Genomic DNA, 27399 nt, shown 5'->3' with positions numbered 1-27399 from the left:
GAACCAGGACAATGACAACGCCTGATCCACTTGCAGCCCCCATGAGTTTCGTCTCCCATTTTGCCTGCGTGATCCCCACAAACCCCATTAAAAACAGCTCCCTGCAGCACTGTGCTCACCCAGTGCCATAGCAAATAGCTTCAGCTGCGCAGAGCAAATGGGAGAGGAGTGAGAGGGTGGGGTGCACGGTGCAGATGGCTCCAGCCCAAGGAAAATGCCCTGGAATTCATATAAAAGCTACAGGATTTAATTATCAACTCGCTTTACTGAGCAGGGTGCTGTAAGCCTGCCCCTATTCCTCTGCCCTTTAACCAGCCTGGACTTTGCCTCCCAGCTGATCTGGGCTGTTGGGGGAGTATGGGCTATCTGAACCCCCAAGCATAGGGACAGCACCCAGAGTCCAGACCTGAGCAACAAGAGGAGTATACTGTGTAAATCCTAAAGGCTTTGAAAGCATCCTTGCGCCCATATGCTTTTGGGGGAGCATCCTTACAAGCACCACTCCATTCCAGCAGTGCACAGGGACAGAAGGGCAGATCCAAAGGATACCAGCACTAACTTTCCTCACACAAGGACCTTCAGTGCCAGCTCTCTCTGCTAGGTGACATTACCTGGTCCAACAGAGCTGCAGTGAGACAACAGAAACCAATGAGGCAGATTGCAACACCAAAGAGGCAGGGGTTGCAACACCCCGAGGATTCCCCTGGCCACCAGTTCCTGCCTTGTAGGGACAGGAGCAGCTAATTTTAGTATGCTTGATTTCCATTCAGCCTCCAGGAGGTCAGAGTCCAAGGTCCCAGTGAAACCAGCCATGCTGTGTTTGCCCATCCACTTCCACGCAGGCACCAGGGCAGCAGCCAAGGGAGGGTTGACCCCAGGGTCCCACTCCTGGAGGGCAACAAGCACCCATTGGTGACACATAGAGGCTCTGAGCAGGATCTAGCTCTGCAATGCCCCAGCAAACTGCCCCGGCTGTGCACCGATAGCATCAGCCGCTGTCAGTGCTGCTCTGGGAACCATTAGCTTTAATTAGCTGATGATGCTGAAGAGGCCACATAAAACAATGAATGGGATTGATCCCTCGTGTAACGCTATTGACAGTGCTGCATCTGGGACCAGTTTGGTGCCGGATGTATCTGTAGGGTCTATAAAACCAAGGCCTGTTTGCTTTTTCTTCTCCTTTTTTTCCCCCCCTTTTAATTTTAAATACCATAATAGTAGGCCCACCAGCTTAAAAGCAAAACCCCAAAACAACAACAAAAGATGACAGAAGCCAGAAGTCTGCCCCTGGGGACCCTCTCTAATTCCCACTGATGATGACTTAGGGCCCATTTAACCACTTCCACCATGTCTCACTGTTAAAGACCCCCATGTGCATCACACACACACCCATTACGGCATATACGTCTGCTTCCAGGTCACTGTTACTGCCCCACAGAATGGCTAAGGAGCTCTCAGACCCCCAAAGCCCACATCCCACTGATCACATCTCTGTGGTTCTGGAACACCTCTGGGGATGGGGACTCCATCACTCCCTGGGCAAACAGCTGTGTGTCCCCCTCAGCACTGACTCTAGGATTGAGATGTTGACACCCCAATGTCTTTACAGCCCCAATACCCCCATTACACATGTAGAAACCCATTGAGATAAACCCACAACTGTTACAAGCTTGAGGCGCAGAGCATCCCTGCTGGTGGCATCCAGATCAACCCGAGGGCAACACAGCCACCTCTCCCTCACTCCAACCCTACAGAATCCCCCCAGATCTCCCTATAGGATGAGACAGAGAACCCCAAGCAGGGGGGGAAGCGCATGCCAGCCGCCCGGCTCTGACGGCTGACACCCCGCATAACGCTTTCCAGATGTGGCTGCAGGAAGACAGAAGCAGAGCTGTTCCCTGCTGAGGAAGCTGGAAACGGGCTGAGATAATGTGGAATTCCTGAATGAGAGCCAACGCCTGCCGGGGCAAAGAGACAGTGAGAGAGAGGCAAAGAGCCGGGGCCGATACAAAACTCCTCTCTCTTTTGTGTGTGTGTTTTATTTCGGGAACCCTGCATGTAAAAAGCCCTTAATTTATACACTGTGTGGGTTGACGGCCGTAGCCAACAAATGGAACATTTTCTCCATCCCTTGTGTGTGTGTGATAAACAGGCGCTGCGGAGAGGCAGGGAACAGAGCCTTTTTCTTTGTGGTGATAAATACGCTCCCAGCAGCTCCGACTCTCTTGGCTGGTGCATTATTAGTTTTGCCTCCTCCTCAGAGGGGGAGGCTCAGCCTCCTCGCCAGGTAAGTGCAGTACTGAGCACACTGCCCTGCATGCACACCTCATGCTCCCACCAACAAGCAAGGATAACCCTACCCCTAACCCAAGCCCACCACTGGAGTGAACGCTGCCCTGCAACCTCACTCTTCCAACACTGCAAACTCACAGCCATGCAACAGATATGAACATCTACCTACATACACACACCCCTTGCTCCATGCAACTCACACACCTCATCATTGGGATGGAGCAAGAAGCCCTTGGGGTTCCCCATGCAGAGAGCTCAGTGCTCCCCATGCCTTCACAGTGCTGTGTTTGCACAGCCGGCCGTACAGTTTAGCTGGTGATAATGGACTTGCAGAGGGATAAAACGGATGTTTGCCATAAGGAAAAAAAAAGGACCCGAAGCCAGAGTCAGGAAATTGACCTCTGAGTCAGCCATACGAGGCTGACATGCATCAAAACCCACAAGCATGGTTGGTTTTGCAAAATAAAGCCTTGGTTTGGCTACAAGCTCCAGGGCAGCCCATGCACCATGGGACAGCCACCACGCTGTTCCCCATGTCCCCAACAGCTGAAATTTGCTTCCTCTTGCTGCCTGGGAAATGCCATGGTTGGAATGCACTGTGCCAAGGGAATTCTGCTGCAAGCTGAACAAAACTCAGCCCATTCTGCTCCAGGCTGGAGCTGTCAGGGTGCAGGCAGCCCAATGTGCCCAGCACGGTGATACTGCAGCCACCAGCACTTGGCCACACTGTGCCTGCTCAGTGCTCACACTCTGCCTGCTCTTTGGGTTGAAATGATCCTCAAAGAAGCCAGACTGCCAACCAAGATTGGTGGTTTTTTCCACCCATTCTGACCAAGGCAGATATCTCAGACAAACAGCATTTCCTGTGGTATCTCAACTCTTTCTTCCCCCAGATGGAGAACCACTTCTGCAGTCCGAGAGCAGTTTCCAGAGACCCAACAGGCTGATCCAAAGAGTGGAACCCCCATAAAAGACCTCTAAGGGATTCAAGGAGTGTCTATGGGGGTCCTCAGTCACCCAGGAACACCACAAGCAGAGTGCCAACCATCTGCAGAATTGGACACATAGAGCCCAAGTGCCATTTCTGTTTGTAATCCAATGAAGGGACTCCGGTGCGTGTGGCTCCAGTGAGGTGATGAGGAACATTTGCAAACCACAGATGCACTGCTCCTTTATCACCCACATCCTTACACTGCTGTTCACATTCCCCACTCAGCTGTGGCATTGGGATGGATCCAGGGTGACATGGAAGTTGCACCAACCTTCAGCCCTAGGGGATGCTCAGGGGCCCTGATGGAGGCACAACTGGAGGTTCTCCAGCACCAACACTGCTGTTCCCACACAGATGGGCCATGAGGAGCAGTCTCACCCCCCCACAGCAATTTCCTCCTGCTCTATTTGCAGGAGGCAGGCAGGTGAAAGTGCAGAGGGAGCTTAATGAGCAGCTCAAGTGGCAGAGGTTAGCAGTAATGATTTTCCCAACAGATCCCACCGCTCCCCTTTTAACCTCTGCTAGTGAGCCGAAGTCCCTGAATTACACAGCCCAACGCTCCCACCCACCCCTGCCCACATAACCCCTCCTCTTCCATTCAGCCCCATGTACCCAAAGAACCTGGTACCCCCTACTCATTCCCTTGGCAAGCTCCTAAAGCGATGAGAGGAGCAGAGAAGCCCCCAGGGTTGCAATCTGGGAGGATGCATGGAGATGTGGGAAGCAAATCACAGCTCCCACTCCTGCCTCACTGCTGGAGAAACTGAGGCACAGGGCCAAAGACCAAGCACATACATGCCCACATACTGAGAGCTGTTTATCACCTCCCTTGTGCCTGCTGCTCCCACTGAGTAAACCCACTGTCTGTCAAGTGCAGGATGAGCAGCTCCCATTCATTGCTGTGCCTCGGCTGAGTGTCCATCGCACACTTCACACCCCAAGGAGAGACCCAAACATTCCAGACAGAGCAGGGATTTGGCTTTGGATTGTGCCAAAGGGAGGGAGAAAAGCCAAAGGGGGTCTTGGCTGGAAAGTATTGAGAAGAGGAAAACACAGCAGGGGTGGCACGTGGGTTGGGAAGGGAAGGAGCCAGCATCCAGCACAGCCAGTGTCCCCTCCATCCTCTGCTTCCCAACCTCATACAGGCATTAACCCTCTGCACTCTGACCCCAGAGCCAAATACAGCCCCAAGGGAGAAGCACACAGCCAGGCACAGCCCAGCCCTCCCTCCATCACTGCCCTCCGGAGAGGAGATGGAGTGAGCTGGGGGCTCCAGCAGAGCTGCTGTCACTTGTGATTTGTGGCATTAATATTTGGGGGCAGGGGAGGAGAGAAAGGGTGACAAAGGCTGGGGACAGCCATCCCTGGGAAGTCAACGAGCGGGTTATAGCTGAAGGCAAAGCAATAATGCTGACGGATCTGAGGAGCTGCCGCTGCAGGAAGAGGAGGAGGAGAACGCAGATGATGAAGGGTGACAAACAGCATAAATACACCCTGGTTTTGCACGGCAGCTTCATGTCAGACATCCATACGGATGCCACGGGGGTCTTTATGGAGGTGTTACAGCAACACCCACCTCCAACCCAGGGCCTTAACACCAGAATAGCTCCATTATCATCACCTGGAGCCCTTGAGCTGCTTATGGGATGGAAATCACCCACAGGTGCCCTAAGATCACTCCATGGCACTGATAGTGCCATCTCAAAGTGCCCCAAATTGCCACCTCCATCCCCAACCCGGCACTTCTCACACCTCCCAGCAGCACAAGCCATGTGCCCCTGGCACTGGGCCACCTCCAGCCCCCGGCATACGCAGACAAGAATATTTTTTCTGGGAAAAGGGCAATTTAATTATCCCATCTTCTGTTTCGTGACAACACAGGAACACGCTGCTCAGCCACAGAAAGCACCACGCAGACAAATAGCATCACTGACAGCAACACCAGCACCAGCGCTGCTGGGAGATGGATCCCAGCAGAGACTGCATGAGGTGCTGGGGAGAACAGGGTTAAAGCAAACCCCAAAGTTAAAATCACCCCCTTGTGTGCAAAGCAGCCACCTCTAGACACACCAAAAGACTACAGATACAAACAGCATCACGATGGCATCCAGACTGGGAGGAAACTGAAGGGATGGGGAAGCAGGAGGAAACATCTCTCACCTCCATAAAGCAAAGCAGTGCGCCTCGAGGCCTCCCCATACATCACTGCCACGGTGCCATGTGCTGTGTTTGTTGTGACAGCGGCTTCGTTAGCGCCCAGCCACCCTCCCTGAGGACTTGACGGAGACATCCTAATTAGTACGTTAATGAAACTCGTGTGCTGGGAAGGAGCAGGTGTGGGGCTGGGTGATGGAGTATTGCTGCAGGCAGCCGCACCGATGGACACAGTCTTGGCTGCCCCCAAAAGGAGGCAGTTTTAGGGGCAAAAAGTGCATTTTGTAGGAGCTGTGGCTTTTTGCAGAGCCTTGGATGTGCACAGACAGGCAGATGCCAGAGGGATGGATGTCCCTCCTGCAATCCCTGAGTGCCAAAAGCTGCAGGACAGTAACAACAAGTGAGAGAAGAAGGGGACTTTCCAGCCTGGAAAGTTTTTCCCATTGCCAAAGTGCAGAGAAGGGGAATGGATTTCTCCCTGCTCAGCTGAGCCATCCATACACAACAGCAGAGCTCATGGCTGCATCCTGGGACTGGGAAGTTCCCATGTCTTAGTGCAAACCCAACAACACCCCGAGCAATGGACATGGGAAAACCAAACTAAAATAAAAACTTTCCCTTTTTCAAGTGCATCTCTGGTGCACAGAGCTACCCCACAGCAAATGTCTGACACCATGCTGATGACAAAAGGCATTCCTCCCCATGGGGAAATCTGTTCCCTTGTGTTGCTTTGGGGCACAGCCAGGCCTCTGTTTTTTCCCCTTGCAATCAGCACAGCCATAGCTGGCACTTAGAGCACTGCACAGAGCTGCCTGGCACACCATGGGTTAAGCTTCAGGTGCTCAGGGATGGGCACTGCAGGGCAGGCCCACCAGCTCAGTGCTGTGCACCACTCACGTTAACCTGTTCTGATAGCTGTAGCCATAGGGTGAGCCCTCACCATGTCAGCAATGGCATAGAGAGCTGCAGGGCAGTGGGGTGACACTACTCTGGACCATCTCCCCAAGCACAAGGAGCCAACACCTGAGCTGCCAGCAGCTGCAGGGGCTGAGGATGTGCAGAGCAGCACTCCATCCATTCAACGCACCCCTATGCCATCCCAGATGCAAGTGAGGCCACCTCATGGCTACCCAGCCCCAAAAACACAGCTCCCTGCTGCATCCCCTGCCCCTCTGCAATTAATTATCCCACAGTCCGAGCATGCACAGCCCCAGCTCCAACTGCAGCCTGCACTGCAAGGCACGCTATGGGCAAGGAGGAATGCACCGCTCGAACCCATCCGTCTGTCTGTCTGCACACCCTCCCCAGCCAGGCACGTCCCCATGAGGCGTCTGAAGTGGAGATGAGCAACAAGAGCCCAGACTTCAAGGATGTCTGTGTGAGAGGTCGGCTGGGACGTTTTTCTTAATGCAGCCTATTGTCAACACGCAAAAAAAATATGTGTATCTGATGTGCTGGGGACATTTATTCCTGACCCTATCTCAAGAGCAGCAAAAATGCAGATGACTCAGCTCCCAGATTATTTGCAGGAGGATGTAAGCACATCTCTGGCTCTTCCTGGGCAAAAGCTCAGAGCCGCCTTCACTTTTCTCTCCACCACATTAAACTGTCAAAGGATATGCGATGTTTGGTTTCTTAACTAGAAATATATTCTTCCCCATCCCAGCCTTGCAATGAGGAGCTGTTATGGGGGACCCAGGGAGCCCCCCCCACACACCTCTCTTACTCATAGTGAGGAACCACTCAGCACAGCACTGCTGCCCCATCCCCAAACACTTCCTCCCATCACCCACAAGATGGTTTCCAGGCTTCCCTTCTCTTCCCTATGGCAACACAAACTCAGCCAGGAAACCTCAACCCATTCAAGCAGCTGTGGTCACACCACAGGGGCTGCCATCAACCCACGGCCACCCGACACCAGCATGGAGACATCCTTGTGCCATCCTCAAAGCATCTGGGGAAAGGATGGAGCCACAAGCGGGTGCTCAAGAGGGAAACCATCAGCAAGAGCCTAGCAAAGGAGCATCCTTCCACCTACCCAAACAGCACTGAACAAACCCTTCAATGGCAGAGCACAGCACCTTGCTACTTTCTGGGTGTCAGCAACTCATGCAACCCATTCCCTGCTGCCTCAACACACTGATGGTGTTTCCCCTCTGCAGAAGGCTGAAGCCTCGGATTTCCCTTTACAGCAGCCAACGTGTTACTCTGCGGTCACATCCATCCCCTCCTCCCCTTTCCCAGCATCTCCAGGAAGGCCAGCATCGTGAAGCCAACCGTGCGCCATTCAGCCCTCATTTTTGATTGTTAAAAATTCATTAATGAGAGCAGATTGGTATTATATCGCTGCCTTAATTAAAGAGGGCTACGGAACAGCATTTTAAATAGCAATGTCATTTTCTAATTGACACAGCGACATTATCAAGAAAAATACTTAAACAGAACTTGAAACCGAGCCGCTTGCTTCTGATGGCAGGGCTCGTTTGGGCTTCAATTATTTAATCTGCTCATGAAACATTTACAGGTGAGGAAAGGGATAACGTTTCTCAGGGTGTATGGTTCCCCCCCAGCACATTCCTGCTGAGCTGTAGGCTCCCAGTGAGCACAGGAGCAGGGCAGCTGCACTGAACCAACCCCACAGGGGGATGCTGGGCCTGGATGCACCCCACAAAAGCCGCTTCTCACCCCATAGAGCAATGCCCCACACTTCACTTTTATCACCATGTTGCTTCTTCAGCCCCTCCTAAGCCAGACCCTCTCACACCATCGCATTGCACTGATCTGCTTAAATCACTGCTCTGCATTGATACTAAGCAGGCACAGCACCTTCCAGCTGCCTGCATGTGCAAAACGTGCTAAATTGCTTTGGAGCCACCTCTTCACCACCAAGGGCATAAACTTGATGCCACAGGGCTCAGTGGCTACATGCTGGGACACGGCATTTGTAATGCTACAACACGATGGAAAGTCCAGCAGTAAAAGCAAGGCAGCACAATCCTATGTTGGAGCAAATAAGAACAAACCCCAGTAGAGCAACCACAGACACAAAAACAGAAGAACAAATTTTGCTTACCTTTGTAAGGCCTCATGTAGACAGGAACCTCCAGCAAAAAGCCCTCACCTTCACTTCCAACCCTTAAATGAGGTCTGGGCAGGGGTGAATCCTGGCTCCAGCCCTTCTGGTCACTCAGTGCATTGAATACACCTGAGCTCCCCTGGGTTGGCCCTGCCTTCCCACCAGGTGCTCAATCACTGCTTCAAGCCCTGACTTAGCACTGCTCCAGCCTACACTCAATCCCGTGCATTTAACAGTACAGATATCTCCTGTTTTCCCTTCAGAAAACAATGCCAGCCCAGCACCGCTGCAGCAGACCTGGATGTGCTCCCTGCAAACCACGTGCTCAGTGCCAGAGATTTTCCACCGGTATTAGTGGAATTGAATGGCGTTAGTCCACGCCTGCATTTCACCAGCATAGATGGAGCCAGACAGAGTGAACTCATCTAACAGCCGTCCCTAAGCCAAGTCCATTGAAAGCAGTAGTGCTGCGCTTTGGCCACGGAGCTCAGTACAAGCACAAGGGCAGGGTGAGCCAGAGGACAGGTTGCTCCGAAGCTGCTTGCGAGCTTTTCATTGACCTTTCAGAGCTCAGAAGCAGCTCGAGACCTGCACTTTGTTTCCCTGCTCACTCAACTTCCTACACGCTCCTCTTTCACAGCATCCCACAGGAAGCAGAGCTGGGATATGGAGGTGCCAGCAGGGGATGCCCGCTGTGCCATGGGGCAGTCACAGAGGTGAAGGTAATACCCCACTGCGGGGTGTCAGTCCGACCCCATCTCCATCCCATGTCCCCATCTCTGTCACCTCCCTACCAATACAGGGAGGGTGAGGCCTCCCAGCTGGCTGGCAGGAGATCTGGCCAGGCTGTTTAATCAGGGAGAGCGACTCGGCCGTAATTTCTTCTGATCAAGTATTACAGATGCTACGTTTGGAGCCATCTGGCAGCAGGCTGAGCTTCCTGCCCCTGCTTCTCGTGCCTGCGGGAGGACGGAGACTGCAGCAGAGAGGCAGGACGGTGGGGGTGGGTGCTCCAAGCATGGGCAGAAGGGCAGAAATCCCTTTCTCCCCTTCCTCCACAGCTGCATTCTCCACCCTGCAGGCAACCAGCACTGCTGGGGATGGGATGAAGGAAAAGCATGTGAAGCAGCTCTGCGACCCAACAGCAGCTCGCTCCCATTTCCAAGAGCTGAAGCAGAACCATCGCAGCATTCAGTGCATTAAAAATAACTGAAGGGAAAGGCTCTCCTTTCATTCCTTTCGACAGAACTGGGTCTGTGGTCACACCAAGCACCAGCCGGGAGCCATCCGGCACTATGCAAACCAAAGCAAAATGGGGACACTGGTAATTGGGGGACCATGGGGACCCCTCTTTCCTTGACCAGCCATTACCAAACAAGACACCCAGGCAGAGGATGCTGTGGGAAATCAGCCCTGACCCACGTTTCTTTGTGAACCACAGAGAGTTAAAGGCTGGCCGAGGCCCCGAAGCATGAACTTTATGCATATGTAGTTCATGTAATACAATTATACATTAATATATAACTAACAGTCACGGTAATACAACATTACAGTAGGTAGATTATCCCATCTCCTGTAATTTATTACTGTTATTTGTAATCCATTAGTGTTCAGAGCTGAACTCAGGTCAGAGTGCAGCGTCCTGCCACACTCGGTGACAGTGGGACGTTGACATCCCTGTGCTGTGGGGCCACAACCCACCCTCTAACAAGACCCAACCCAATGGGGCTGCCTCCCCATGGCACCAGGACCCCCCTCACCCCATGGCTTTGGAGCTGTGACCCCCCCCCCAGTATTGTACAGCCCCCATCCGGGACATCACATCATTATTACGGCAAAGGAATTCCAGTTGCCTTTGAGGGGAAGGAACAAAGCCCAACTGGTTTCGTACAGCCACCAATGAATCTCGATCAACACCACCTTCCATAGTGAGTCATCCAGCCAAAGTCAATTTACATTTTTATTAAATCACACAGGAAAATTAGAAGCGTTATTACTTCCCTCCGATTCAATACGTATTCTGTGTTCCCCCACCATTCAGGGTGTGGGAAAACATCCCAACCCTCCGTGTTTAACTATTTCTTCCCAACATTCCTGACCTCAAAGCATCCCTATATATAACCTAGAGATAGATTAGCATGAAGGCAATGGGGAGAGAAACCACCATTCCCCAAAGCTGGAGCATCATCATCCCCATCCTTGGCACATCGGTACCCATCCCCAACCCAACACCAATGGACGACATCCAGCCCTAAAACCAGACCACAGCACCACATCAGCCTCGCCGCTACAACAGAAGCATCACAACTCAGCATCAATTGATTTGTGGGCTCCAGACAACACACACAGATCTGTGCATCAGCAGGAAACGGACCTCCTGAGAAAGATAAAGCAAAATGGGCACGTGCCTGCAGACAAGGAGATATTACAGGGGTTCTCCATGTTTGTTGTGCACGTCTCCACACTTATGTGGGGTTAAATAAGAGAAAGGGTCTCTTGGTTTACTGAGTCCTATTAAAAGAATAGGAAGAATTTGGAGTGGAAGGTAAACACGTGGCATTCTGCTTTGTCCCCATCCAGGCTCTCCTATGGATGCTGGCCATCACCCCACTGTGCACACCAAGCAGCCCTCCCATACCCCAGCTTCATCATGGTTGAACTTCCCATCCTGATTCAGCCCTTCCCACCAGCAAGCAATGCATCAGGAAGCACATCACTGCTCAGACCCAAGCAGCAAACAAACCATCAGCGCTCCCCCAACCCATCCCCAAGGAGTGATTCCCAGCGAGGGAATCCCTTCCACACAGCCTGTATTTCCCAGGCTGCCTCCAAAGGACCTTTTGCAAACTCCCCCCATGCCCACAGCCTTTCTGAAGTCCCGTTTTTCCACTCCACATTCCTCCCCCCCCCCTTCCCCGCCTTCCTCGTTTTCCTTCTCCGACTGCTGACCCAGATTTCATAATGAATGAATCCATGCAGCGCTCTTCAGACTTTAATTATTTTTTCACTTTTTCTCATCATACATTATGCATCAATAAGGAGAAGGGGGGGGGGGGGGGGGGGGGGGAGGAGGCAAAGAAAAAACCCCATACAGCACAATTAATTTAAGCTCGAATGGTTAACTCCTGCCTATCGCTAATAGCAAAAGTGCCTGCAAATTGCAGTTCTTATTTTAGACCCCGTGTTAATGGCAGGGATGAAAACAGTTTTTAAGAGGCTGTAAACAACCAATGCATTTCTTCATACAAGCTGGGATCTTTATGGGGAGAATCCACCACGCACCCAACCCTTCTTCCCCAGCATCACCCCATACCTTCATCCCATATCCCATCCCTACCCTGGGAAATCCCAGCACCCCAACACACACATACACACCAGGCTGTCCTCCCAGCCCCCCCACCTGCACAAGTCCCAGCAAAAGAAAACAAATACACACCAAGAAGGGCCCCAATCACATCCCTCCGCCATGTACTGAAAACACCTCTGACCCAAATTCCGGCTGCAGGATGGAATTCCCTCTCTGCAAGCACAGCACTGGGATGACAGCAATGTGTGTGTGTGTGTGTGCATGAAGGGTAAGATCCCCCCGCAGCCCCCACACCTAACAGTGCTCGGGTGCTTCTGACGGATGCAAAGTGGTTCTGATTTCATGCCATGATACGACAGCAGCCCACCTCTCCCTCCCCTCCCAGGTGCACGGGCGAAGCTATGAGGAGCACACAGTAAAGCATCTCCCAGCACAGCCTTTAGATGAGCTGCTGGTTACACACCCATGGAAACTGAGGATGGAGGAAGCACGGGACAGGCTTTTAACCCCAAGCAAATGGAACTGTACAGATTTCAGCCCTGCAAAAACACCCAGAGAGTGACGCTCTGCTGGGACACATGCCTTGCATTTTTGCTGCCTGTCGGTTTGCAAAGCTGCTCTCAGCACCCTCCAGCTTTGCTATGAGGAGAATGGCCGGAATTATTCCGCTCTGGTCACTGGGTTGCAGCTCAGGAGCCAGGTGAGGGTATGGACACGCAGCCCTGCGGCTCAGCAGAACCTCAGCTGCAATATCCTCTGCATTTGTCAACACCTTTGCAAGGAGTTTCCTGGGGAGCGAGGAGAAAGGAGATTACAAAGCGCTGACAAGCCTGCAGGATGCTGTCAAGACACCCTGCTCGCTCTCAGCATCGTCCCAGCAGAGCAAGGACCATGGTGATGCTACCCAGGATGGGGCATACAAGGCTGCATCACCTGCACCCACCGGGCTCCTCCTGGCAGTGGGAACCAACAGCCCTCTGGGAAAGCTGTTTTTGGAGGCTGCTGAATTTTTCTTGGCACTGCTCGATATGCTTTGCATTGGCTTGAAAATCCAAAGCATTTTAATATAGCTGGAATATTTGCTCACAGGAGGACTTCACCCACCACCAAACGCTTCCTAACCTCTGCAGAGACCCCCCCCCCTCCAAGCTGGGGATGGGGACATAGAAACAGAGCACAAAGCCATGCTGCCCAATGCTCCCAGCACCACAGTGGGATCAGCTCCCCCACCCACCAGCAGCCCACTGTCCCCCTATTGACTTTGGCTGCATCCCTTCCTTGGGGTATCCCTCCCTTGGCCTAGGGGGAAAGCCCTTCCCCCCTCTCCCCCTTTCATCTATTTTAAGCTCTGAGGTCTAAAATTAGCTCTGTTTGCACAATGGGGCCTCAGAGATTGACTCCTTTCCTAACCCTAAGCCGCCATTTGCAACCTTTCTGCAAACTTCTCTGGCCATTCAAATGAAGGAAATAAACAAACAAACTGGAAACCACCTGAGGGCCGAACTGTTCCCTTTAAAAATAAATGTACCCACACGACCACTGCTGCCACCCACGGCAACGTGGCATTCTGCTGACATGGCTCAGAGCTCCATCACAACCCAGGCCACCATCACCAGCACTGGAAACCTCCATAGGGGAACAGAGAGATGCTCAGGCTGCAAAGCTGCACGTGCAATTTGCAACCTCCACGCTCAGCCTAACCGGTGGGGTAATTGGACGGACCTTGCTTAGAGCAAAACAATTAGTTAAGATTTGTTAAGTGCCCTGGAGTTAATTAATTGCCATTGACTCATTAGCTAGACTTCAGCCTCTGTGTGCAGCTGGAAGCCATCCCTACACACGCACAGCTCCCTGCCCACCTCCCCTCCTAGAGCCTGTATCCCCTCTCCATCCCCAGGGTGGCAGGAGCAGAGCATCTCCCACCCCAAACCATAGCAGTGATGCTCCTGGATGGATGCGAGCAGCACAAGTGTGGGCCAACCCACCCTCCATCCCTCTGCAGAAAGCATTATTTCACCCCAAATTGATCCCCATGGCCAGACCCTCATTGCTTAGCAAACCACCACACTGCTGGGGCATCTTCCCAATGTCAGAGCCATGTGTGTCCCCACACTGAGCACCCCAGGGGGCTGACGGCAGCCCAGCACACAGAGCTGGCCAACAGCAACAAACTCGTGTGCGAAAAAACTCAGCGAGGAAGCAATATTCAGCTTGACTCTTCCCAAGCTCCTTATTGTAAACAGCGCCGCGGATGGGTTTGTTTTATTTGTTTTCATTAGAAAAAACACAGCCCGGATGGTCCTGCTGCTTCAGGCAGGCGCTGTGCTCATGGTGGGGGGGTGGGGGGGGAGTGAGCTAATAGCATTACAGAGCATGGCAGCCCTATGGAAATACAGCCTGCAGAGCTCACAGCAGCCAAAGTGCAGCCCCAGAGGCTGGCTGGCACTCAGGTGCCCTGCAGCAGCTGGGATGTGAGCAAGCAACTGGGGATGGGTACATCTCAAATACTGGTTCCCAGGGAAGCTGTAGCCAACACAGGGTGAGGGTTAGGGAGAACCTTCCCATCCTCATCTCCCACCCTGGGCTGGTGGCAGTATTCAGCCCTGCCTCCATCTCAAACAACACAAAGGCAAGCACAGCCCAAAGCCAAGCCGAGCTTCAGACACCGCCGAGTTAAAAATACATATTTTTCAGACAAAAGTTCAGTCCCCGAATAGGAAGAGAATCCAGGAAAAATGCAGCAGGCCCGGCTGGTGGCTGGTTTCCAGCACCTCCCTTCGGAGGAATCCGCCGAGGAGTCTCTGCTAATCCACCCAGGTCACACCAGCATTTCTTCCTTGTGCAGTGGGGTTGGGTTTGGGGTTTGTTTTTTTTTTTCCATCTGCTCAGCAGATTTGACATTTGCTGGGGGACTGAGCAGGGGCTGTTGTGTCCTTGTCACAAAGCCAGGGGATGCAGGTAGGGAAAAGCAGGGACAGTGAGCACTCTACAAACCACCAGCAGCAATTCCTTGCCTCAGTTTCCCCTCCCAAAGCAGGAGCCCATCCTTCAGAGCAGTGCTTGGAACAGCCCTGGTCATGTCCCAAAAGAGAGGAAAAGAAGCAGCAGTGGGAGCCAGTAATAAATATAATGATGTTAATACTGCAAGAAGATGGAGCAAACCTGTTCCAAGCACTGTCCTGCAGCTAGATCCTTTATGGATGGTAACGGGAAGGGACACCGTTGGCATTACCTCCTGTATAGGTTTGCTCTCCCCAGAGAGACAGTGCAGCCCAGATTGGGGCACACAGACAGGCACAGCCCCAGCCTGGTCACACACAGCCCTATGCCCCCCCCAGGAGCTGCTGCTGGGCCAGCACTGCCCTCCCTCCCAGTGATATGCCCACGGAGGAATTTGCACTTCATTCTTTGACACCCGCTTTAATTATAGGTCTCGAGTTGGCTTCAAGTCTTTCACAAGAGCCTGAGCTAATTTCCTGATCCCTTTTCCACGGGAGGGTTTGTGAGTCACTCACTCCCTCTTGTATACAAACAAAGGCCGGGGGGGGTAGAGTTGGGGGTGGGGGGGCTTTGCCGAAACCCCAAGTGCTGCTGGCTGCCCCAACCCAGCAGGGACATCAAACCTCAGTGCTGCTTTCCCCCTGCAAGGAGAGCAACAGACAGGCAGGACAGGGCAGGAGGTGACACCCCATACGTGCTAATGCAGAGTTCCTGAAAGGCTCATGGCACACAGGGACACTCCATCCTCACCCACCAGTCAGTCAGTGCTTCCCATTCTCCAACAGCAGAACACTGACAGCCTCTCCCTAATCCTCAGTCAGAAACCACCTCCTTAACTACAGCACAGTATGGACTTCAGCTGTCTAAATGTCATCATCATTCAGTTCAAGGGGACGTGGGAAATTCTCAGCAGCCAGGTGAACCTCTCTGGTCTCTAAAAGCATCCCCCAAAGGCACCATTGCTTGCACTGCACAGTGCAGCTCAGGGCACAGGGAAGGAACTCTGAGCTCACAGCCCTGAGCTGCCCTCGTGGAGTTTTTCACCCCAGTCATGAGACAGGGCGGATGCAACTCAGGATAAATCATCAACCACAGCGACAGGACAGAACCAGGAGGCTGTGCAGGGCTGATGGTGCCCGTAGCTCAAGGGGAACCCACTGGAATCAAGGCTCCCAGCCTTATGATGGAAGCATTCCAGGCCCAGTGTGGAAAAGCAGCCAGTCACTTGGATGCTCACTGCAAGGATGAGCATCTGTCATCACACAGCATCTCCCCTTTCCTCTTCCCCAGCCCTAGAACCGAGGGTAGAAAGGGAAAGAAAACCTGTACATGAGCTGCAATGACAGCACGGGGAGAGCAGTGGGGCACAGCCTCCTCCCAGCCAACCCTCATCCATCCCAAATAAGCATCCTGCAGAGGGATCAGCCCAAACGCCCGTATCCCCACGGGGTCCCTCCATCCCCAGGGCAGCTCTCAGTGGAGGGATGTTCCGCCTTTCTTCTCTTGCAGGATTAGACACACTTCTTTTCTCTCGTTGCTTTTCAAAGGAGAGCCTTTTTATCACCGCTGATCCCCGGGGGGGAAAATCTTTTCCTCTCGCTCCTCCTCCTCCCTCCTTCTCTCACAAGGGGAGAAGTTTGCCTTCATCTCAATCTCTTTGCTGACAGGCACTAAAAGGACGGATGGACCAAGAACAGCCCTCCATGTCCCCCCCCCAACCCCTCCCCGCTGTGGTTTCCCTGTCACCAAGCACACCCAGGGCCAGCCCAGGAGAACGCCCAGCAAAATCCCAGCTCCTCATTTCGAAAGCCCAAAAGCAATTGCGAAACCCACCAAACTCCACCAAGAACAGCAGCAACACACAGAGCTCCGAGCAGCCGCAGGTGCTCCATGCTCACCTACCTGCTCCTCCTCCCCCCCATCCCTGCTTCCTTTGGGCTGCAATTCTATATTCCAGTGTTAGATGGATTTTTCTCCCCCCCCCCCCCTTCCCTGACTGCTGCGGAACAGATCAAACCAAAGAGAGGAAACCGACGCTTCAAGCTGGCAAAGCTTTAGACATGCACAGCTATTTTTATGGGCCGCTCGCATGCTATGAGTGTGCCTAAGAGTGGGGACTGCAGCACGATGGGCTCTGCAGGCATATAGGGCTGCCCATGGCCATACACACCCCAATATGAAACCCCATTGCACTCAGAGCTCTCCTTGCTGCCACACCAGCAGCAAAGCACATGGATTCTGATTGCCGGCCCCACTTCAGCTTTTTTTTTTTCCCCTCTTTATTTTTAGGCATCCCCTTCAAACTATAGAGGAAATCATCCAAAAGAAGTTTCTTCACCCGGCCTGTCAGCTTGAGGAAGTGAAATTAAAGCAGGGGAAAAAAAAAATAACACCAACCTGAATCCTCCTAAATCACACATCCACGCACACCAAATTGGAGAGATCTGGGCACGCCTCCAAAGCCAAGTAAATGGATGATAAACAAAACAAACCCAGCTCTACCCAGCAATAAAGGCTTTCACGTTTGGAATGTCTCACCCTGGAATCGCTTCTATTGACGGCACAGCCAGGGGAAGCCATTGGGCTCCCATATGAAGCTGTGCCTCCCCATATCCACCCAGACCTGCAATGCCAGCCCAGCGCTGAGCTCTGAGCATCAGCATCCCTCCCGTGTTGGCCTCGTGCCCTTAGAGCTGAATGGGGCCTTTCTGCAGAGTATTGAGGCTGCAGGAAAAGCCTGCCCAGCCTCAACCAGAGTGGGGAGAAAGGGGCCTGGAAATGGCAGCAGTGCCCTACAGCTTATGGGAGCTGAGCTCTATGCACCCTACAAGTCCATGGCCCTGTTGGGAGGATCAAAAAGCAAAAGCAAAAAGAAAAGGCCAAAAAGATTAAGGGTGAGGATGCTGGAATGACCCCCCTCCATACAAAGGAGGCCTACAGGAGAGGGGAAAAAGCAGCAGCCGGTCTCTTTTTTAAGCTTTAGATGCTGCTTCCCATTGATATGGATGCAGCAGAGCCATGCCCACCCCCTGCCCGCTGCACAGCCAAGGGCAGCTCCCAGCCCTGCAGCAGGGTGAGATGATGGGCCCAATAGAGAACAGCCCGGTGCTGCAGCTACAACCAGACTTTGGGGACCCAACCCACACTGCACAGCCAGGTTGAAAGCCAAGGAGCCGACAGCACAGCCAGCAGAAAGCAAGATGTGGGACTACATGAGGGACACAGCACATGCATCACCCCTTTGGCTGCACCCTGCCCTGTTGCTCTGTTTGCTTCCCAGCAGAGATTGCCACGAAACAGTTAAAGGTTTTCCAGCTGGGCTCGTTGGTTTAAAGTCCACCGGGCATTTTCCCATTGCGGACTTTAGCCCTGGTGCACAGCCACGATAACGCAGCGGTGCCACGGGGCAGCTGCAGGGTGGGTGCTGCCAAGGTGGGCGTCCCCTGCAGAACACAGGACAGGAAACTGCAAACCGGGGCTCAGAGCAGAGTGGGGTTTGAAGGCAGGGTGAGGTCACATAGTGCTGCTGCAGAGCGATGGCAGTGCTGTGCTTATGGGGTGTCAGACCCCTATTAGAGCCCCACTGACAGCACCGCTCCATTCTGCAGCCCCTCTGCCACCAAGGCTGCACATATCCTATTTTAAAAGCTGGGTGATGTAATCAACTGGTATTTATAATGCTGAAAACATCCCAAAGCTCCATCTCTTCCAGCTCCCAAGCACACTGTGTACTCTTAATAAAGTAATTGCAATGATGAATAGCTCCTTATAACATTCCTCTTCTGCAGCTACCGACGGGGCCAGGAGTTCCTCCTAACTCTCCTCCAAAGCACACGCAGGATTTCACCTTTTCACAGCAAAACATATACCAAAGGCCTGGAACACAGGAACTCCTGCTCCCCACCCCAACCATCCTATTGCCTTCACAATAAAGTCAGCAAATCACTGCATGTCAGTCCCCGCTGGGACCCTTAGCCCACCCAATGGGGTCAATGACAAACACTGACTCCACAGTCAAGGTGGGGGGGAGCACCTGCAGCCCCCAGCCCCACAGCTCAGGGCTCACTTTGGAGCAGGGTTGTGGGTTTAATCATTTGCACAGTCCTTGTGTGCTCGTCCTTTCCACGCTGATATCTATGAGACAGGCCAACACTTTCTTTTTTTTTGGTAGAGTCACTTTTACCTGATTCATTTGTACAGTCCCCAGCTTTCCATACAGCCTCTGCTCCCAGCCCCACACAGCAGAGCAGTAGGGACAAGAGCATCATCCATCCATTGGACTGAACAGGTGACAAAAGGAGACATGGGGCCAATAGGTCCAAGCAGCAGATCTGGCAGGTGCATGGATCAGTCCCACAGTGCCTGAGTCCAGGGGATGTGGGGAGTTATGTGGGTTACAATGCTGCTCCCCATGAGAAATCCCTGCCCTGCAACACCTCCTGCACACACCCAGAGGCCCCAAGGCTCTGCTGCAGAACCCAGACATGGTGTTGCCTCCGCTCCCATGGTGCAGCACCCAACCGACCGGCCCTGGAGGAAAAGCAGCAGCCGTGAGCAAACCAAGCACCCGGGCTCAGCAACCCCACGGTGACCCACAGCCTCCTGTTCCCACAGGTTAAACCTGCCCTGCAGGTGGGGCCTGAAGAGCTCTGGATGGGAACTGCTGGTTTGCCCCGAGCACTGCACACGATGCACTGCCCTGGTTACCAAAACAGGGCCAGGTCCGAACCCAGAATCCCAATGAATTAAATCCATGTCTCCCAACCCTATAAACAGCAGAGAACCCTGCTGGCAGGGGGGCAATGTGGGGTGTAGCAGCCCTCCAGCAGCCCCTCAGTGTACATGGGATGCTCTGAGCCTGCTGGGAGCTGTTTAGATAAAGTCTTTGACATTTGCAAACAATGGGTATCAGCTGGCCTGGGGCCAGGCTATCTTGAGCAGGGATCACAGCTAAGCCTTCCTAAGTGCTTAAATGGGGGCCCGCAGGTATCCATCCATGCAGCATGAACTCTTCCCCCAACCACAGCCAACACTGCACTACTCTGGGTGTGCAGGACAGACAGACGGGCAGACACAAGCCTTTTCTTTGCCAGGACAAGGGATTTAGGGCTGCCCTGTGTAGGACAGCTTCCAACCTGGGTAATTGCTTCACACCCCACTTGGACAGCAGCATCCATCACAGAGTCTCAGGACAGGCAACATTCATGATACAAAGCACAGCACTGCCCTGTGCATCACAGCATGCCCTCAACTTGCTTAGGTGTGCAGAAAACTTCAGCTTCTGACAGGTTTACCCCAACAGGAAAGGAGCCTGGGTGGCCCATATAGGTACAGGAAACTCCTTTCTATCGCGCTCATCGCTCCGTTTCCTCTGGATTTCTTTAACCTTTCACTCAGGCTCTGATTTATGCCTTCACACTGATTTTTTTGCATGCGTGCAATTCCATTTCCCCTTCTCTCTCCACCAGCAAAAAAACACAGCAACACCTCAACGCCTGCCTGGAGCAATGTCTGCAGGGAAACCTTCTGAGGACAGATGGCAGCGTGCACATATCCCTATGTCCCAAAGCAAGGACTGTGGGGATACAGCCCTATAGGACACCAAGAGGTATTTGCTACAAGGGGGGACAAACACAGCAGCCAGCCCCAAAAAGCAAAAGATGGATTTAAAGTCGGATGGAACAGCCATGCAACCAGGTGGGGACGCAGCCTTCATGCCACCTCCATGTCCCCTAAGTGGGGGCATTAGCAGCTTGTTTCCAACCTGGGAGGAATCCAGGCGCAGAACGTCAGACAATGTCAGGAAGCATCTCAGCTTCCCTGAGCTGACAGAGGGGAACGTGCCTTTGCTGAGGTTAAAGGCTCCAGGCTGCATCTGAGCACCAAGAGAGACGGTGTAAGGGAGATAGAGCAGGGCAAGAGATGGGGCAGGAGCACAGTGCCACACTTCAGGCTGGGAAACAGGAGAGCTGCAGGGTGAGCCAGGAGAGCTGCTCGATATCACTGCTACTGCACCAGGCAGGTCTCCTACACAGCCACCCGCTCACAGCATCCCTGAGCCCTGCTCTGCACAGCGGGGAAATGAAGTTGCAAAGGTTATCGCTTGGGTGCTTGGCCGAGCAGAAAAACCCGCTCGGGAAACAAGCAGAGAAAGCAGAGGGGGTTGGGGAGCAGTGGAAGGGAAGGGGGTGGCCCCATAGCCAAAGAGAAGGCAGAGGGCTCAGCCAAGCTGCTGTGCTCCCACTCCAAAAGAGACCCTGGGAAAACAAATGCTGAGGCTGTTCTGAAAGTTTATCTGTTCTCACGAGAGCGAGCGTGCCTGACTCCACCATAGAGATGTCATTATTTTCATGCATCTGCCTTACCCAATTTTATTTAGTTGCTTTCTGCACCATTTCATGCTCATTCTGCTGCTGAGCTAGACAATTGCTTTATAACTCTAGGGTGCAATTTCACTGTCTGCGAGCCACACGCACGCACGGAGCTGCACCTCCCTCCCCCCCTACATTTGGGGATTGCATTGAAATGCTTTAATTACCCCCAAAAATAAATATATATATATAAAATGAGAGTGAAATAGTACATTACAGAACGGTGTTATATGGGGGGGGACCACAGCCGGACACAACAGCAGCTCCCCGTTAGAAAGGAGGATGACAAACCAGAGGGTGATTTTCTCTCTCATGCTCAGTGAATGTGCAGAGACGGAGCTGGGGGCCGGAGGGCAGAGAGCTGTGAATCACGCTGGGTTTTACGATCCATTGAGAGCCACACTTGAGCAAGTGCAGGTCGGGAGGAGGGCTGGATCTGCAGGTGTTGCACTCCAGCTCCAACCCCACTAAGGCACACAAGGAGCTCTGAACTCAGCCAAGCAATGTGGAGCTGTGCACATCCCCACCAGCAAATACCTCCGGCACAACCTCTGCTGATACGCCGCTATCTGCCGCCAGCTGCAGCATTAGGGGCCACCGCTCCTCTGTGCACAGCCTCCAGCTCCCGATAAAGCCAATCCTCTTCCAAAAACAAGGCACCAAAATGAGGAGCTGGGCGGGTATCCATGCATGGAACGACCAAGGTGGACACAGGGGCTGTTCCTTCTGCAAGCAGCACAGTCTCTTCGTGCCAGCCCTTCCGCTCTTGCTTCACCGCCAGCATTGCTTCACTGCACTCTGCAATGGGGACGTGGGAGCCGGCGCTGCCCACGAGACGAAATCGCAGCCCACAGAGTTCACAGCAAAAAAGAAACCCACACACACACACACACACACACACACATATAAACACACACACACAAAACTTTCCGGCGGCGCTCACCCATCGGCCAAAAATGGAAAAACAAGAATGAGAAAGAGCTGCCTTCACACCAGCAGCTGGAAGCAGGAACGCACCCAGCCCAGCCCCATTGCAAAGGATCTGCCATAGAGCTGCCCCTCACCTCTCCCCCTTTCTCCCCCCCTCCTTTTCTCTTTTAAGTCAGTGTGATGTGAAGGAAGCCAAGACTGCACGAAAGAGGAGAGCAGCAGAAGTAACGAGCAGGCTGGAATGCCATTACTGTTTTATTGGTTGCAAATACCAGGGCTGCACCTTTTATCTCCTGGCTCCGCTGCCATCTCGCACCCTGTGCAATATGAGGAAGGGTCACAGATCAGACCAGACCCAAACTTAAGGTTCAAACCATACAGAAAGTTGGGTGCAATGGTCCCAGTGCCAGCTATTGGGAGACCCTGCAGCCCTACAGGGCAATGAGGCCACCAAAGCTGCTTTCCCATCACAACCAATGCAACAGTGGAAAGCAAGAGACTGACCCCAAAAGCACTCCGGGGGACCAAGCTCTGTCACCTCACATTGGGACCCAAGGGAGAGCAGGAGGAGGGGATGCAATCCTTACCCCCAACAGAACCAAGACTTGGGGTGTTGCTTTTTTCCCCACTTAGAGCACTCAAGTGCAAGCTTCTCCCCACTCCCAGCCCTAAAAGCCTCATGCACTGGCCACCTGAACCTCCAAGCAACCACGAGCCCAAAGTATACAAGCACCACCACTAGGCCAAAGCCCCCAAAACCCCCAATAAATCCCACCTGCCTCCATATCCCACTCAGTCCCATCCCAGCACCCAACCCCACACCCTGGGCTTTGGGCCGCGCAGCCCCAGTTGCAGCCTGAAAAACCCAACCAAACTAAAGTCTTGTGCTTAGAGTGGTCTGTTTGAACAGGATTAGTTTTTAACTCCACGTTAAACAACATTTCCAAGGTGGGGAGGAGGGGGGGGGGGTGGAAGCAGCATTTGGGCTTCATGTGAACTGTCTGTATGGGAACTGCTCCCTGCTCATCCCAGACAACACCCCCTATTTCCAAACACTTTATTTCCAGCTGTTTCATCTTTTCCTTCACTTTTTCTAAGTCCAAAAGAAAAATAAGGCCACTTCGCAGAGCCGGTCCCTATTTAACAAGAGGGCATTTTCAGTCTGAATATCACAGATCCTTCTGCACAGCTTCTGAAACCCTTATTTGCAATATGATTTCGTCTGCTCCGCGCTGCCTTGATGTTCCAGCAGCCTTTGGAGAGATGCAGCCACTGCTCCTCCCTGCAGGCACAGCTTTGCTTTGAGAAGGAGGAGATGGGGGGGGTCGGGGGGGGGGGTCGGAATAAAAGCTGAGCAAAGAAGGAAACGTCAGAAAGCTGCTCTTCGTGCACGTGTCAAACGTTCAAAGTTATTCCAGAGTCTCCCTGTAATAAAATACAGCAACTCCTGACAAAATCAATTAGAATAAAAACCACCCATGCTGCCTCCCCTATTGCTTTGTAGCTGGGCTGAATTGAGAGCCCGCCTGGATCTGGGAGGGAGCAAACAAGGAACTGCCAGCATTGACCCCACACACCACCCCGAGCATCCCTTGGCACCACGGGGATGACCCACAAATGGAGGAGGATGTGGTGGGGATGGGATCCATGCAGCAGGATTGATGAGAGCCCCATGAGGTGATGGAGGTCCTGGGGAAGAGCCCAGCAGCCCCACAGTGCTATGAGGTGTCCCCACTGTGCATTCCTAACCCCTTGCCAACAGTATGAGAGATGTATCATAAAGGCTCCGGGGAGATGCATGACAGGGGGTCTGGGATATTCATCACACAGGGCCTCTGATTAGTTACAGCAAGAGCGATGCAGTGATTCCAAGTTCAAGAGCCTGAAGGGAATCCCCGCTCACACAACCCGATGCATTGGCACACACTGGGACAGCACAGAACCACAGGCAGCCCCCACCTCACCCCACAGACACCTCCACCCCCTGGTTGGTTTTTAACCATCCCACAACCAAACCCAACACCCACCGCTCCGGCACATGGAGATCCATCCCTACACCCAGGGATATCAACAAAAAAGCTTGTTTTAAACCCATTTCTCCATCAATATTCACTTTCACCCTCCAGATGTGGGTGGGATGAAGGCAGGGCGTACTTGGATTGCCCCCTCGGATTTTTTTCCTTCCTTCAACGGGAGCAAAAAGCCAAACATAATATTTGTGATGAATAACTAAAATTCTGCGGCTTTCTCCCCTGCTCTCCTCTATATAAATAAAATGCCCCAAACACGAGGAGCACAGATGCTCTCTCCAACCCAGCAGGACAACACAGAGTAACTTCAAGGACCCTCTGAAGGTTTATTTCACCATCTCAGCTAAGATTCTGATAAAGATAACAATTCCTTCCCGGCTTCTTTCACATGTGTCAGTCAGGAGAGGTCGAGCCCTGAGCTCGGACAGCTCTTGAGTGCATCTGTTCTTCATCTCCTGATCCCATAGGGACCCCAGCACCACTCAGCATCCCCCAGCCATGGGCATGGTGATGCTCACCCAGGCACTGACACACTGTGTGCATCCATCCTATTTTTCATTGCCCTCCCTATAGGTTTTCCCAGCATCTAAAAGGAACAGAATGGGGGATTGCACACAGGTGTAGGTTCCCACTGACCCAGGTTTGCACCAGCAACCTCATCCCAGCACCAAGGGGTTCTCAGGACCTTCTGCCTCAACAGGAGCAAAGAGGAAGCAATGTAAGGACTGCAATGGGCACAGCAAGACACGCTTTTACTCAAGAAATTTGTGAAAAGGTGGCTGCCCAAAGCACCAAGCTCTGCTGCTTTCACACCCATCACCGACCCAACCTGGCTGCAGCTATAGAGCAGTGAGCACTGGGGGCTGCAGAGATGCCTGGGGATGGGGAGTCCTGGCAGGAGCCTCTGCCACCAGCTGCCAAGGTGAGCAGCAAAACGAGATCCTACTATTAAAAGTGCCCGGTGCTGGCCACGTTTCCACCCATGACATCAGCGGGGTTATCTGAGTCTAACCAAGGGCAGGGCTTGGCCACGAGCCCCCATGCTGTTATCCTTTTTAGGCTAAACTGAACTGAGATTTCGATGCAGACAAGCAGTACCAGATCCCACTTTTGGCCCCCGCTGCTCCAGGAAGGCACCAACCATCTGAGCTCGGCTACTTTTTACCCAGCTCCCAGCCATTGCCCTGGCAGAGCATCCCAGTGCCATGCAAACAGGAGTGGGCTCCTCTCCATCCCCAGCTCAGGGCTCAGCAAGGGCTCCACGTGCTCCTTGCCCTCTCCAGCTGCCCGCAGGCTCTGGGGCTTTGCCCATCCCCAAGCTCAGAGTGAGACCCAACTCTCCCCTTTCAATCTCAGCCCTTAGAGGCACAGCTGAGGTTTTCAGCAACGCGTGACCAAAGGCCAATGGATAAAGTTGAAGAGTTCCCTCCTGAAGCAAACCCCAACCATGTACTTCCATCAAATGCAAGCCACATTCTCCCATAACTTTGCATTTCTTGGTTACAGTCCCCCCTTGCCCAACACACACACACAGTGTTTAGACCTGAGCAGCCCAACCCGTTGTTTTTCACTCACACCAGCATGCAAACCCTCTGCCAGACAGCAGCAAGGTGACACACACTGCTCCCCCCCCCTTCAACATGACTAACAGCACAGCATGCTACCAGCATCCACAGTAAGCTGGGCTCCCCAGGAAAACCTAGGCACATCAGTAGGGCCTAATCCAGCCCACCCCACTAAGGGTCCCTCACCCACAACAGCACCAAAGGAAACATCACAACTTCGGGCAGCCAGCCTCACTATTAAACCAACAGTGTGGGCATAGATGGGTGTTGTCTGGGGGGGTACATGTCTCTGCATCCATCTGCTGACCCTATAACAGGGCTGGGGTTCTTAATTTGGGATGGGGGGGGGTTGGACTTTGCAGGGAGATGCTTTGAGCTCCAGCACCAACTTCGGAGCAGGCAGAGCAGCAGCACTCTGCCATCAGCACAGAGCACTGATTCCGGGGGAGGCATTAAAAACAAAACCCAAACAACACCTTCCCCCACCCCCCACCCCCAAAACCTCTCCGTTTCCAAAGCCTCAGCACTGATTTAAAGCCCCAGCATTGATTTAAAGCCCCGCCGGCCGCGCTATGCGGTGGCAGCGCTGCGGGCTCGGCCCCAATTCCTCCTCCCAGGGCTCGGCGCCAGGCGACTTCGCTAAAAGTTTGTTCTTCCCCCTCCCCGAGCCCTGAGCTCTGCAATATCGCTTCTGCTGAACGCCAGACGCAGGGAGGCATTCGCCCTTAACAAGCCAAGACTTGACTTCCAGCACCGAAACGATGGCAAACTCCAGCTGGAAAGAGGGTTGAAAATGGAACTAAAGAGAGGAGGAAAAGAAAAGGGGGGGAATATAATAAAGAGAGAAACGGAGAGAGGAGAGCAACAGCCGAGGCTCCCCCCCCTCCCTCCCTTCGGCCCCCAGCACCAAAACCGGGCAACGAGGGGGCTCCCCCGTTTGAAAATACCGCTTGCGCCGCCGCGCAACACAATAAAAATAACAATAATACAAAATCCAACCCGAGAGCGCAGAAAGGCACAAAGTCGACAGCCGGATGGGGGGGGGGTTGGGGGGTTTAGGGGGGGAAACGGCCCCCAGAGCTCCCCGAAAAGGGGCGAAGCGCATCCCGGCTCCGGGCTGGGGGAGGCGGCAGCTCCGGAGGCTGTTTGCGCTCTTTTCTATTTTCTCTATTCCCTCCCCCCCTTCTCCTCCTCCTCCTCCGCTGTAGGAACCAAACAGCCGCTCGAAACCCAACTCACCCAGTGGCAGGAAGTGTTTGGTGTCCATCGCTGGTGCTTAACTCATGCCAAGGGGCTCGGTGGAGAGCGGCGGCGGCGGCGAAAAACACACACACACACGGCGAGCACAGGGGGAGGAGGAGAGAGAAATCAAAGCGAAAGGGGAGAGGGAGGGGGAAGGGAGGGAGGGGAGGAAAAAAAAACCACCCAAGGGGAGGAGGGAGAGGAGGAGGAGGGCGAAGAGGAGGAGGAGGAGGAGGGAGGGGAAGGCGAAGGCTCGACCCCGCGCAGCGCAGGGAGCGCAGCCGCGAGTTGTGCAAACTCCCAACAATGTAACTCCGCGCAACCACCGCGCGGGGCCCGCAAAGGGAAAAGGGATGGGGGGGGGAGAAAAAGAAAGAGGGAGGGATGGAGAAATGAACGCCCAGCCCGCCCCGCAGCGCCCGCCCCGCACCCGCCCCGCAG

At 53.3% G+C, this 27399-nt stretch overlaps 1 protein-coding gene across 2 annotated transcripts in view; it reads right to left on the bottom strand.

Moving 5' to 3' along the window:
* Positions 1–27119, bottom strand: part of RXRA (retinoid X receptor alpha) — a 72958-nt gene extending 45839 nt beyond the window's left edge. Inside the window, exon 1 of one of the 2 annotated variants that reach the window (XR_001558708.2) lies at positions 26956–27119. The gene's annotated coding sequence lies outside the window, so the exon portion shown is untranslated. Of the gene's footprint in view, positions 1–8510; positions 8589–26955 lie in introns of those variants that run through there. The other variant, XR_004309117.1, reaches the window with a different exon arrangement.
* Between the last annotated feature and the right edge of the window lie 280 nt (positions 27120–27399).

Source organism: Coturnix japonica, chromosome 17, assembly GCF_001577835.2.
Source record: "Coturnix japonica isolate 7356 chromosome 17, Coturnix japonica 2.1, whole genome shotgun sequence".
In the NCBI taxonomy this organism is placed as follows: Eukaryota; Metazoa; Chordata; class Aves; order Galliformes; family Phasianidae; genus Coturnix; species Coturnix japonica.
The sequence above is the reverse complement of the archived record's forward strand: the minus strand, read 5'-3'. Positions and strand labels throughout refer to the sequence as shown.